The sequence below is a fragment of the Melospiza georgiana genome, chromosome 6 (genome assembly GCF_028018845.1).
Source record: "Melospiza georgiana isolate bMelGeo1 chromosome 6, bMelGeo1.pri, whole genome shotgun sequence".
NCBI classification, from domain to species: domain Eukaryota; kingdom Metazoa; phylum Chordata; class Aves; order Passeriformes; family Passerellidae; genus Melospiza; species Melospiza georgiana.
Window position 1 is genome coordinate 4,205,297 of NC_080435.1, and position 14,639 is coordinate 4,219,935.

The 14,639-nt window shown below is 39.8% G+C and overlaps 1 protein-coding gene across 2 annotated transcripts in view; it reads right to left on the reverse strand.

The window, feature by feature from the left end:
- The window catches only part of MIDEAS (mitotic deacetylase associated SANT domain protein), a 53,626-nt gene extending 41,312 nt beyond the window's left edge, over positions 1-12,314 (reverse strand). The window contains exon 1 of one of the 2 annotated variants that reach the window (XM_058026007.1): positions 12,242-12,314. The gene's annotated coding sequence lies outside the window, so the exon portion shown is untranslated. Of the gene's footprint in view, positions 1-11,787; positions 11,883-12,241 lie in introns of those variants that run through there. The other variant, XM_058026008.1, reaches the window with a different exon arrangement.
- Positions 12,315-14,639: the final 2,325 nt, after the last annotated feature.

The following is a 14,639-nucleotide window of genomic DNA, read 5'->3' on the forward strand; positions in this document are numbered from 1 at the left end:
TAGGTCGTGAATGAGGAATTTTCTTTTTTTCTTTTTTTTTTTTTTTCTAAATATATAGCCTCTTCTGTTGTTTCTACAAGCTATGAATATACACAGCTTCAGTTTCAACTTTTGCATTGGAAGGAAAGTCCCAAAATTATTCGTTATATAACTTCATAACAAAGTCACAAATTTATTAAAGTAAGGTGAATAGTAGCACTGATAGAACTGAGGGAGAAAAAAACCCAACCGTTTAATGCCCAACACACACTTCAGAAAAAAAAAAAAAACATCAAAAATAAATTAACATTCCTGCCTCAAGGCCGATTTTTCCAGCAATTGTATTTAATAATAGTAAGGGACTGGGCTGTTGCTGAAAAGATAAGCTGACATCATTCCAGACATGAGTTTTCCAGATCTCCCTTTTAATATTTAAAAAAAATAAACAAAACAAACAAACAAAACAAAACCCCCAAAACCAACCAGTCAAAAAACACCAAACCAAAAAAAACCACCCAAACAAACACAAAAAAACCACCACCTCTACTTACTTAAAAAAAAGAGATGATGAAGGAGACACCTTTCAAGCAAAATGGTCTCAGTGAGTCCAGTCCGCTTGCCAAGTGTTAATATATGCTTTATTTTATTTCTTCATCTGTTGGGTTTCTTTTAAATTTTGCTTGTGTAACACAGAAAAGTCAAATCAGTGTTTTTTTTTCCCTTCAAAGCGATTGGTAACTCATCTGTTTCACAATTCAGCATTTGGAAGAAATCTTGCAATGCTGGTGTGAGACTTCAAGTTAATTGTGCGAATGAATAAAGGGATATGGAAAAATTAAGACTTACAAAGACAACTTTAATTTTTCAGTAAGATGACTGCAAGTATCATCAAGCAAAATGTTATGAAGTTACTTATTTCCTGCAACAAAATTGTTTTCAACTAATCTGACAATGCAGTTGAGATTTTCTGATGGTGTCAGAACACTGAATATTGAAAGCCAAAAGAAAACCACCTTCTTCCATGACAAACTCCCTATTTACTCCATGCACCCTTGCACCAGCTCTCCAAATCAGAATCACAAGTAGTAGCTACAAAGAGAACACTACAAGAAAGCCTTCCTGTTTTCATTTTCTTATGCACAGTGGGTAATAGTTACGTGTAAATCAGTCACAAGCAGAAACCTTATAATAGGAAGAGCAAAGTGTTCACTTTGCAGTTGTTACTGTCAGTTTTTGATTTTGTCTGCTGGTCCTCTCTAGTCACACACAGCAAAAGTAGTATCAGTTTCACAAAAAATGCAGCTGTGTTTTTTAACATAAGTACAGCTTCTCTCAACTCCTTACTTCCTTACAATCCAAAACTACCTGTGTGCAAGCCTGCCCTGTCCTTCCTACACTTTGGCCTTCTGCATCCACAATCAATCCTGAATCCAACCTATAGCTGTTCCAAGTGAAGGTTTAATATTACAAAGGGTTACAAACAAGCAATCTTATAACTAAATATTTTTCATCCTTCTTCATGCAAGGAAACTTCACACTCTTCAAATCTAGGATGCAAATGTAGGATGCAATAAGCCATTTTGTCTTGACAGACTAGTAGATTTTCATTAAAATATATCAACAATAAGCAAAAATGTTCAGAGTTTGGGAAAGCAAAGGGTTAAAACCTCCATGATAGTTGCTGCAAAGAAATATTAGTAAGTAACTTGACAAAATATTCACAAAGTGTCTTACATTCAAAGTCATTATGCTTTTCCCCTCCAGACAGGGTCAGTATGTCCTGCCAATTCATGAGCTCCCAAAAATAAACCAGTTGAGTAACTAAAGATGTCAATAGATTTTCACATTGCCTCCACACAAACGGTATCACTTGGATGGTGACTTGTAAACAGCCAGGCATCCTACACTTAACCTAGAGCACTTTCCCAAGCAAATTCTGTCACTTACAGTCACTCTGTTAGAGCTGTCACTGAACAAAGAATATTTTTCCACCTCCAAACTGTATTCTTATAAAATAAGTCACTCAGAAAGAACTGTCTTTTTAAAATGCTTTATAGCACGTAGCAAAATTGAGTAGTTCTATTCATCTTCACAATAAAAAACCCCCACAACAGAGCAGCTGAGAGATGTAAAAAATGTCCTGAACCCATGCTTCAAGGGAGAATGTTGATCCACTACTTTCTTTTCTTCCATCTTTGATCTTTTCAGTGACGCTACCAAAGTTACCCAACTGAGAAACAGAAAAGTATGAAATAGCTCTGCATAGGAGGCAGACTGAAATCACCTAAGTGCTCAGAACCAGGGAGATAATAACTTCGTTCACTGACATGATTGAAAGCCAAGTAACCTGGCTAGAGAAACTACTCAATCTGCTCCACACAGAAACTGAAGCACTCCTTTCCATGCACGTCTTTCTAGAGTGCAATCCAAAAGACTCCATTCCACATCTTCAATTTCTAGAACAAACATGACAGGAGTCAGCAGAGAACTAAAATTAAGACTTTTAATCACAATGTCCAGCAAAAAGCCAGTCGAGAGGGTTCATAGCAGATGCATATAGGCAATAATATATCTGCAATTCGATGAAAAATTGCTATTTCACCCAAGGCTTAAGTGCCTCTATCTGCTGGAGGCAAATAGAGGGTGCCAAAACCCATTTCTGAACAGCGATGTCATCTGCTTCTCAAGGAGGTGTGAGAGGGTCTGGCCTCCTCTACAAAGGCTGCTGACAAAACATTCACCCGGCCATAGAGATGCAAATTCACACTCACATACCACACCTTCCCCTATCAGGAGGGCCCATCAATCAACTCCTCCGTGTGGGGCAGAATCTCCATTTCTACTCACGTTATGCCACTGAAGTGTTGGGTGAGAGTATGGTTTTGTAGCCATAGTTGAAGACGATTACATCACCTTTAAACGAGGATGATAACGAGGCACAAACGATGTAAAGTACTTGTTAGCTGTGAGCTTACAAGAAAAGGAGCAGACTGGAAACATTTTGTTATGTCCCACGGCACCAGAAAACAAATGCTTCCTGAACTGCATTTTGTTGTCTTCTCTTTCAGGTCTGCCTACCTTTAGTCCTCCTTATCCTATAGCTAACAGCTTGTAGATGCAAGTGTAGACTCGTGTATTAGATACAGGAAACTCCACAACAGGAAAACCTAATGCTCTTCTGCATGAGGGCAAAGAGCATGACTTGTTCTAAGCTCAGGGCACCTGTTCCTTATTGCTGCCCATTTTAGTTTCCATATAAGCAGCTGGTTGAGTCTAAGTATGAATAGAAGACTCAATGAAATCATAAATCATCGTTTCCCTTTAAGGGTGGGACACCACTGAAAAAACAATAAAAGCACTTCAGGCTACTAAAAGAGATTAAGAGCAAGATTTTACTTCAGATTTTAAAAGGCAATGGAAAGCCGTTGCCTTCTTGGGAAGACTATGGATTTGACTTCTTAAATATTTTAACGCAATTAATATGTTAGAAAGCTCCCCTAGCTTCAATTTCCAGGCTATGCTCCTGAAGCAGATCTCTGTAAGAACTGCTGGTACAGACCCTATCACAGCATTGCAATTTCCACTGGCAAATGAGATCCTCAAATTTACTTTTGACAAAAGGGAGCCTTATAGATTGCTTAGCTTTCCAAACGTCTAGGTGTATCCTGCACCTTTGTAGCATATTATTCAAACTAAAGTGGTACAAACCCTCAGTAAAACCATATTGCCTCAGAAAATGGAAGTAGAACTTTCTATGCAGCCTGAGATCAGGTGCATTTTCATTAATGCTCATGACGTGAAGTTGTCCTGGTTCCAGCCAGCACAGGGTTATTTTCTGTAGCAGACATGAGGGGCACAGCCAGGTCACGGAGGTTACTCTACACCATCTCATGTCATTGCTGGGATGGAGGAAAGGAACATTCTTCTAGGGAAAAGGGTGATTGCTCAAATTGTAGATTTCCTTGAGGTGAGGAAATGTGGCAGAGCCATCAGCTATTTTATTGCTGCTACAGCTCCTTTTCTTATCTCACTGCTGTTTCCAGTAAACAGTTCTTAGCTCAACCCATGATCTTTGCCTTTTGTGCCTCCAATTTTCCTCTTCAGCCCATCAGAGGGGGAGAGGAGGAGAAAAGACAAAACCGATGTGTGGTTTGGAGTATGGGGGCACTAGACTGGGGAGTACCATTCCTAAACCTTGACAGAAGAGCAGAAGAAAAACATCTTATACAGGTTTGAATTATACTCAAAATCCCTCTTCAGCAGACCTCAAACTCAAGAGAATATAGAAAACTGGATTTTATTTTTGGTTCATAAGAAATCATCTTTCTGTATTTGACACCAAAGGGTTGCTGCAAACATTAGCCATCTCTGCTTTTCGGCTGAGTAACATGTGAACCACTGAGTTTTCTTGTTTGATTTTGTCACATGGTCCTTGGAGCATGCTATTATGGTACTATCCAGGCTCAAGCAAGCATTTACAATTTGAGTTCAAAATTCCGAATACAGTTTAAATACCAATATCTCACATAAAGTTAAGCATTTCTAAACGTAAATATCTTCCTATATTGGCACTTTGTTATTTTGTGTGAGCATAAGAACGTTGGTTTGTGGGTCGTCTTTTAAAAACAAGGTGTTTTGCTCTTTCATCTAAATGTCATTCTTCCACAAATATCAACAAGAAATTTATGGTACTATAACAATAGAATATTGCTGATCAGGATTGGAACAGACTATTGATTTATCACCACTGGGGAAAAAGAAACACTTCTGTTAAGAAAAAAGTAAAAGCCTTTTCAACATCACTTTAGTCAGCACAGAAGCAGCAGCATCTTGCCAACGTGGATGTTTTAACATCAACTTCAAGTATCAAATACACTGTCCCTTTAACTAAATATCCATGCATATGTGGTCAAGCAATTGCTGGTGTTGACAAGTATTTGGGCCACTGCCCTTGCTGTCACACTTGTGTAATGATACCTCTGACAGAGGTGCCTCTCAAAGAAATCCATAAAGTGGCTAAAAAGCAGCAGTGCAAGCTGGAAGACAATGCAGGGTCTCTGGCCTTGCTCTGTTGCCTCTGTGTTAGAAATGCATTTGCTTTAGGACCAGTCCACCCCAGCTTCATCTGTCTCCTGTGCTTAAGAATTCAGCAAATACATGTTTATGCCACTCTCAGACAAACAAACAAAGACCTGCATCACGGCATATTTGTGAGCACAGGCAGGCTAATTCATTTTAAAATGCCACGAGAGATTCCCTGAATAAGGAAACTGAATTTTCCAGTGTACAATTCTTATCAGTAGTCATTACTGTTATTATTAAAAAGCTCTTCCAGTTGCAGAAAAAAAATTTACAAATCAAGGCTCCAAATATGCATTTCTTTTGCTAACAAAGCTCTCTGCATTTTAATTTCCTCTCTAAAGGTAAGGTAACTAGGTTTATCTATATTACAAATTTTAAAAAAGCCCAGATAGCTTTGTTTATCTTTTAATAGAAAAATATTATCATTGACATCAATAAAGCTTCTTGCAGGGCAGCCCCTTATTCACTGTTAACAAGTGGAAACTCCAAGTATAGTATCAGCTATATCAAACTTCTCAGATTTTTAATTCCTCAGTTATTCAAATGTTTATTCTTTACATCTCAAATTGAAAATTAAAATACATTGTTTATAAGGAGCCTCACATTCTTTTTCTATCTTCTTAGGTACTAAAAGGTGTTTTTATCACAGATCAGATTTTTCTACAGAAATATTTACAGTACATTTTCTGCAGAAAGAAAGCTGCAATAGCAATATAAGTAATCTAGTACCACACCTGAAATATTTCATTTTTGCCAAAGAAAAAGGACTAAACCAAGGAGTCCCATACTTCAACAGGAAAGCAGTTCCCATATTTCAAAGGGAAAGAAATGTCTTAAATATCCTTTTGACTCTTAAATGTATTTAGAAAATCACGATAACGAAAGACCACTTCAATGCTGAAATTAAATCAGAAAAAAGTGAGTCTGATAATCAAACACAACATTTTGCACAACTGTTTACTTACAATTACACTGTTTACATGCAAAGGCTTTCTAGTTATTCAAGAAGGGCAGCTTAAGCCCCTAATAACCAGAATGCCTAAGGGTACAGTAATGCTTCACTAGTATGACAGAAGTCTAGCTTTTGTTTTTAATATATTCCTTTTCTTCTCCAGAGGCATCTCAACATCCCTTAAAACATGTTAATTTAAACAAATATTGTTTGGAAAGTCCACATTATTTACTTATATATACTTATATTTTATAAAGATTTGAAAATACAACAGCTTTCCATTAAAAAATACAAATAAAATCTCTTTTATTACTTAAATATTATGGATACTATATCTGTCCCCAGTATATAGCGTGTCTCATGCAGGATAACATCTAGAGTTTATCACAAAAGATTCAAAGAGAATAATTCAACTCAGAATTTTCCAAGTCATGAAATCAAACTAAATCATAGGGGCAGTCAGATTTCCCTGCCAGTTTCACATATGTGAGTATCTGGGACCCTAAGCTGTCATCATTGAAATCTCCTAAAGCAGTCTTAGAACTGTGGCTCTCTCTCCTACCACCAGGAATTTGGCAGTGCTGGGATTTTGTTCTCAAATGGCATAAAATCAAATTTAAATAGGAAAATACTTTGCTCAATTCTTCTCCACCCAAGTGCAGTAATTTCCCACAAACACAGCAAACTCTCCTTTCAGGAAGTGCATGAAAGAATCCATTATGTAGGGAGGAATAAAAGCCTGAAATCAAAACAGTTTAAACTCCCAAAAGTATTGTTAAGGATATTATAAAACTGTAAACAAGAATCCAATTCTTGACAAATAACCAGGTGACATATGCAGGAGTTGAAAAGGAAATGCTCAAGGAGTCCCAGGTGTACACGGGCATAGCAGGTAAGGCCGCACCTAAGCACGTGTGATTAAGTCAAGTTTGAAATCTTGCAACATCCCCATGAAACTTGGGATCCAAACAAAAATGCACTTTTACCTATGAACTACGCCGTAACAAGGCTACTTGGAGGTTGTTCAGACTTCTGGGATTATTTCAACTTTGGACCTCATTACGATGCGCAGCGCAGACAAGGTGACGAGCGTTTCAGCAGGCTGACTGCCCCACAGCATGCAGCTCCAGAGAACAACAGGCTCTGGTTTGTCCTTGCTGGAGGGAAGCAGCCACTCTGATAGATAGCTGGAAATCCACCACAGAACTCTGTACCACAGACACACGGCAAAACCAAACCAAACCAGTATTTCAAAAAGTCCTATTAGTTACAAGCCCTTCAAAAAAAGAAAATAAAGAAATATCCAAGAACAAAAGTTGCAGTTATAATTCATGCATATTTTGATCACCATTACTCTGGAAATAACAAAAATATTGTCAAAGAGAAGAAATGAAGAAAAACTCCAAAATACTGCATTATATTCAAATGAACAACTTCAGCATGGTTTAAAAAAAACCAAACCAAGCAAAACTTCCGAAACTCCCCTAGCATCACAAAGAAAAGAAACTTTTGTTCTCAGGGGAATTGAGTTATAAAATGAGATAGGTGTGTGTATATAACAAATAGTGTGTGTACATATAAATATACACAAACATTTAATTTGTCTTCCTGAAATAAACGACAGGAGGATGTACCAATATATATCATTGTACTGTATTCTCTGCTATGATGGGGAAAGCCAAGCAACTGAGAACCAATGTGAGAAGATAATAGGTAGCAAAGAAAAAACAAAGCATGAACACTCACTTGATTCTTCTTAGTGTCTCTTTACATCCCAGCTCTGAACATGTTATGTATCAGTAGCATATTTAGTAAAAAAGATATCAGAACTGTTTCTTGGTTTACTACTTCAGGTACTAATGGCACTTATTTTTATTCTTACCAATGCTAAAGTCAAACTGTACAGTTTTTACAATTCTTACCAATGCTAAGTCAACCTATACCCTTAATTTTCACTAATTAAGGGTAAAAAGGAAAACATTATTCTATGCTTTGCTGTAAGCCTTTCAAAATGTCTTTAAGAACAAACAAAAAATTAACTCACACTGGCCACACCCTCCCAATATAGCTTTTCCCAGTTCTCAACTTCTTGATTAACACCAGCCATCAATTCAACAAGGGGCAATCACAGTCGTTTACTTGTACATAAAAAGAACATTAATTTTGGGGTATGTACATTTCAAAGAATATCTGTACATCATATTATATATTGATTAATTAATTATATTAACTTAAGCATTGTTGTTTGGTGCTGTCACTTGCACAAAATACAATAAAAAGCATCAAGAGAGCCTGAAAAGCAAAGAATTAATTACCAAGATTATCTCTGCATCCACATTCGAATGGTTGCTCCTAAATACCCGGACTGCATTCAAAATGCCACACTTGCAATTATTAGGGAAGGTCCTGAGGATATTTCCTTGAACTAGCAGTTCATCCCTCCTATTTTACAAATTGCTCAGTGGCAACTCTTCCCTTTGGATGTGACTCATGAGCCTTGGTTTGCTCGTGCCAGAACCTGCAGCTTTTTGGGCATGTATTGCAAAACCTCACCACCAGAGCCCCTGCCTCCCTCACCTCCCGGTTTCACACTATGAATACTCACTCAAAGAGGTTTACTTCTCACTTCATGTCTCTTAGAATGTAACTAATTGCACTGGAGACAACATTCATATTTACTACATTTAATTTTAGCATAAATTGTAATTTACTGCAACCAGTACTAAGATTTTATGCAAAGCTTCATACAAAAAAACCCCCAAAAAACAAAAACAAAAAGAAACCAAAAAGAAAACCCCAAACAAAAACAAACAAACAAATACCACAAAAACCACAAAAAACCCAAAACAAAACAAAAGACCCCTTAAAAAAACCCCAAAAAACAGGGTACAAAAAAACCCCCAGCTCTTACCAACATTCTTATCCCACAATTTGATCAGTAGGTTTAAAAAAGTGTTTGTTAGACGTTTACCTAAACTCAACAGAAAACTGTAAGTTTCTTGAGTAGAAATCCTTCAAGAACTAAGCATATAGAAAATATATACACTTTTGCAAACAGGGCCACAGGCTAGCAGACTTCCACTCGGATTCATGGCAGTCCCTCTTGTCTCCTGACGTGCCTGGGCACACCTGCACACACGCACCACCAAGGTGGCCATTTCCAAAGACAGGCTGCATGTCCTCAAGTCAGGGACAACTTAAGGGTGTTGTGGTGTGCTGTAATGTCCCATTTTATAAGGCCTTGATCAGCAGCTTGACACAAGAGTATCAGGAAAGGGATGACAGGTTTGAAAATACCTCCTGTGGCTCCGCAGCCACTACTGACAGGTGACCATAAGAGTGAAAATGCAAAAATGTAAACTAACTTTTGGAGCATTTATGCAGGCTTTTGAAAAGCTTGCATTGTGCTACAGCCCTCATGGCTTCATATCACCACTACTCGCATGCACCTGGACGGGTTAAAGGCTAGCACAGCTACACCTTTGTTTTGCTAGCCTGCACACAAATGTATATATATCTATGACTAATTCCACTGAGAACCACAGGACAACTCAAGGACGTGCAAGTTACCTACTCCTTTGTATACATGCCCTAAGAATCCTAGCCAAAAACTCTCTCCCACCACACAGGTTATGAAAACCAAAAGACTTAGCATAAGGAATGACTATGTGTATCACTACCACAAATGATTCAAATCAAATCTTTAAGAACTACTCCAGAGGTAATTTTGCTGTTAAAACACCCAGACTGTCAAGTTAGTCAAGACATGACGTACAATTTCAAGAAAAATCTACAAGTAGAACATCACAGTAATGAACGCATTGCCATATTTTTTTCACGTTTTATTAAAACAAAATGCTCCAATAAACTTACAGAAGGATCCCTAAGATCATTTGTCAAATGACAAAAAAAAATCCCAAACCAACAAACAAAACACAAAAAACACTGTCAGAAGATGCCTTCATTCTTCATTAACAAAGCCACGTATATTTTACATTAATCACTTTCGTGACAACCTGAGGAAACTAGGAAATATGTGTGTCTTCAGCTAAAATATGTTTTAGTTGAACACCAAGAAATTTTTAAAAAACTTTCAATTTTTATAGTAATTTTCATTGCAGTGCTCAAAATACTTTACAAGCCTTTGTGGCTTTTATTAAGACATCAGCTATAATAGCTGAAGATAACACTTCCAGAAAATTGTTTGTAATGTTAGAAAGGCCAGTCTCTGAGCGCCAGATCTGAAATCGTTCAGATCTGTCATGAATTCCAAGTACTCTCAAAACTAATGATAAAATAACTGAATAAAATAATCGCTGATAAAAATAACACCAGAATTTCTGAAAAACAAATCTTAGGAAACTGAAGTTGTACCCACAACAACTTTGGCATTATTATGATGTTCTTTAAAGTCTTAGTTAAAAGCCTTGCTAATACAGTGTCAGTGGCACGCTTTCGCAGTGCCTCATACTATCCCTCAGCCAACATTGCCTTTAAGATCACTGAACCAGATGCAACTTTTAAGACAGAGTTGAAAAAGCATGCTCTGAGCGAAATCTGTGGTCTGGTCGTTCGTTCAAACTCTTAAGTTTTTGCGGCCCGACACAGAAACTCTCCCCAATACTCTTCTCTCCATTTCCAAGCCAGCTAGGCGAACTGCAATTGCTTATTTTAACATAGGTCCTTTTCCCCTCACAAGCACACGAAAAAACTGACCAGAGCAAGAATTATGCTAAATGTGCAGGACTGTAGCAAACCTGAGTGGATTTCACCCGTATGTAATCACTTTAGAAACATGAACCCGCAGATTCAATGAGCTTTCAATTTCTGTCTGCTGTGATTTCAGAAACTACTAGTGGCGTTATTGCTGAGTATTTCAGATCTGTGATTTCTACGATCAGCCTCACTCCACTTCTCCTACCTTCCTCTTCTAATTCTTTGAAGTCAGTCTAAGAGGAACGTGGCAGTTCAGTGCAGAACACATTCTCTTTTTAGCATTTGCAATGCAAAACTAGGTTTTGTTCGGTACAGAAATCTTGCACAATAGCCTGCGTATACGTATTCGTTCCAACAATGCTGTCCTATGCAATCACTCTGTAATTACACACAGTCATAAAGCTGCTGCTGTTGCTGCCTGGAACTGCAGTCTCGCCCTCTAAACAACCTAATAGTCTCTGCATTAGGACATTTCTTTTTCTCTCTTCCCCTCCCTTAACTGCTTGCTCCAGTACAGATGGCCTTTACACTAAGCTCAAAGCACGTAGCCGGAAATGAAATCAAGTAATTATTAAAAAATTAGATGTTTTGAAAGAATGTAAAATAAATCTCTGTTGAGCAAATAGAATATTTTACTAGTTCTGCAAGCTGCAACCACACAAGACTTTACAAACCAAAAATAAATCCTGCTTACGCCTGTTAAAAAAAAAAAAAAACCGTAAGTATTATATAAGACTCTCACATACGCGCGTAGGTGTATTGTCAGCTTTTACTGCTAAACTGCAACGAATCGGTCTTTTGCAGTTGCTGCCAGAAAAGAGCTGTACACTTGGGAGCACGGGATTTTTCAAAAATTATCTAACAAATTCCTCCCCGCCCCCCTCCACCGCGCAAAGCCCAGCACAGCAGAGCGATCCGACCCTGGCCACGATGCGCGCTCGGCGGCGGCCGGGACGCGGCGGCTCCCGCGCAGCACCGGGGCCCCGCACACGCCGCGAGCAAAGAGAACCCTCCCGCGCCCCAACCAACCCCCCAAAATCCACCCGCAGGCAGCTCACCCGCACACAGACACATCCTGAAAGCGGTGCTGCAGCCAGGCAGCCGCGAAGAAACCCCTCCGGAGCGCTCGTAACAACTCGGGGCACGTAACAAGTCAGGAGGCGGCGGCTCAGCAGCCGAGCCCGGTCCCCCGCAGCAGGCGGGCCGGGAGTGCCGCTGCCCCGGCCCCGTGGGGCTGCGCGGCCCGGGCGCGGAGCCAGCCGCACTCGTCACCTCCACAGGTACTTCTGCTCCTCATCCTGCACCCAGCACCCACAAACAAAGCACGCATCACGACCCCCAAAAGAAACTCCCCAGGAAAGATACCCCCTCTCCAAAATGGCAGGAAAACGGAAGCAAATTGTGCAAATTGAAAAAAAAAAAAAAAAAAAAAACCAAAAAAAAACCAAAAAAAAAAAAACAAACAAACGCGTGGAAAACAGAAGAAGGAAGAAAGAGAACGTGCTGGCTCACCTGCGCAGCCAGGCACGGCGGGCGCCGCGGGGGAACGTGGAGCGGCTGTTTGCAGAGGGGGGCGGGAGCGAAGAAGGAGGGGGGGGAAAAAAAAAAACAAACTTTGTTTCTTTCTCTCCGGGACTCAGCGAAAGCGTCACTTCCTAGTGCAGTAAGCGGGGAGGCTCCCGGGCTCGGGCTCCTCAACTCCTCCTCCTCCCGCCTTCCTCCTCCTCCATCCGCGGCGCAGCTCCCCGGCGGCCCTCAGCGCCTCATCCCGCCACGGGCCTGGGCCCCCCGCCCTTGTCCACAGATCGCGGCTTGACCTCCTGCGCTTGGCTGTCGCTGCTGTTGGCAACGAAGGAGAGGAAATCCCCAGCGAGTGAGGGGCGGGCAGAGAGTTTGCAGCATTGATTTGAAAGCCAAGCCCTGCAAAATACTGCCGCGTCCAATACCCGACGGAAAGCGCCGCTGTGATGTCCCGAGTTCAGAGCCAGCCTCTTCAGCGAGATCAGGCTTCGTGTCCTTTCTCTCTAAAAGAAGAGAAAAGCAAACAAAGAGTTTTTGGTTTTTAAGGAAACCCTTGTACCAAAGGAAAACATCTGCTTTTCTGTTTCCCCCTTTCGGTCCCTTTTCTCACTTTTTCAGAAGAAAAAGTCGGGGGGGGGGGGGGAAGGAAGGGAGAAAGGATGTTAGTCCAATGCAAATCCTCAGGTCATGTCTGTATTGTTGGCTGTTTTACCAACACCTGAAATTTACTTTCACAATAACTCATACTTCTGAGGTTTCTAAAAATGTCCAGCTCCTCTTCTGGAATATGGCTTCCTTTGCTGCCTTGGTCCCAGAATCAAAAACACAGTGTGCTGACAAATGCAGGCACGCCACTCTACCCTACTAAGGCAGGAAATAAGGAAGCTGCTTTGTCACTGCTCCCTCTGTAGACTGCTCTGCTACTTGAGTTTGTTAACAATCAATGAAACTTCTAGATTATAAAATAACCTTTAGACAGCATTCACAAATTAGACTCACATTCAGTGAAACGTCGAGCCACATGGAGATGCCAAACATTTTTCTTCAATGTGCACGTTGCCACATGTTTACCTTCATCCAGGCTCAGATCATTCAGTGCACAAAGCAGCATTGCTGGATTTTGGGTTTGTTTGTTTGTTTGTTTGTTTGTTTTTTTCAGACCAGCAGGGCAGTTTCCCTTCCAGCATGTATTGCCTTATAGATTGAAATATACAAGTAATTTTTGCACTGCTCACTGTAGTTCATGTTTCTTTCACAATAGCTCCTTGCAGAACTTTTTACCAGGGAAGCTCAAGATGTGTAGAAACAGGAGCCCAGAGAAGTGACTTGCCTATGACTACAGACGCATAACCAGGTTACTCTGATGAGTCCCAGGTCAGCAGTCTAATTACCACACCCAATCTTTTCCTGTCATGGTGCAGAGGATAACAGTGAGACACATGGTGGTGAAGAGCAAAATAGTAGCCACGGGTACTACTGGTAAAGGTTTTTTTTTTTCTTTCACAACCAGAGGTATCATTTGATGCAACACTGTCTCAATAGGACCTTCAAGGAAAACTCTGCTATAGCATCATTAATACATTTGCTCTTCCAAATTCATGATAGACAGGAATAATAGGTCAATAACTATTTAAATCAATACAGAAAGAATATTCCCAGATGTTCACAAATTACCTGACATGTAAAGCAAACATAAATTATTGAACATATAATAACTAGCTGTAGTCAAAGGCATACAACTCATTAATTTCATTTGCTCTAATAAAGATTGAAATGAGAGATTCAATAAACTGGAGTTATTTCCTCTCTGTTATGTTAGGCAATCGGTGCCTCCCATGAAGCACATCAGATATTGATGATATTGAAATTACTTATGTCAGCTTTCACTGGGGCCAGAGCAAACCCAACCAAAAATAAACCAATCTTCTATGATTTTAAATCATGTTCTAACAGCAGAGCGTTATCTCTTTGTTCCAGACAGAACAAATGCATGTTGTACTTCACCTGTTTGGAGGCTGGGAGCAAAATGATGAGCAGCATCTTGTGTTTCACAATACTTAATCACATAAAAGCAGCAGACAAGCAGAAACGTCATCATCCGGCTGCAGAAGCGAACATTGCGCAGAACAGGGAGTGTGCTTTCTACCCCGCTCTAGGAGATATTTTAACTTGTTGGGTTTGATAGTTCCTTCCTAAGTAACGTGTCAGGCAGATAGGAATCATGCTGAGCCAAAGACAACATAGTAACCACAAGGACAAAGCTGAAACACGCTGTAAGATGCAAAATCTATAGGAAAGGATGACTCTATTTCCTAAACACACCAAATGGGATGAGAACAAAAACAAGCAAGCAGGTAGGTACACCAACTAGTTTATAGATCTAAAATAA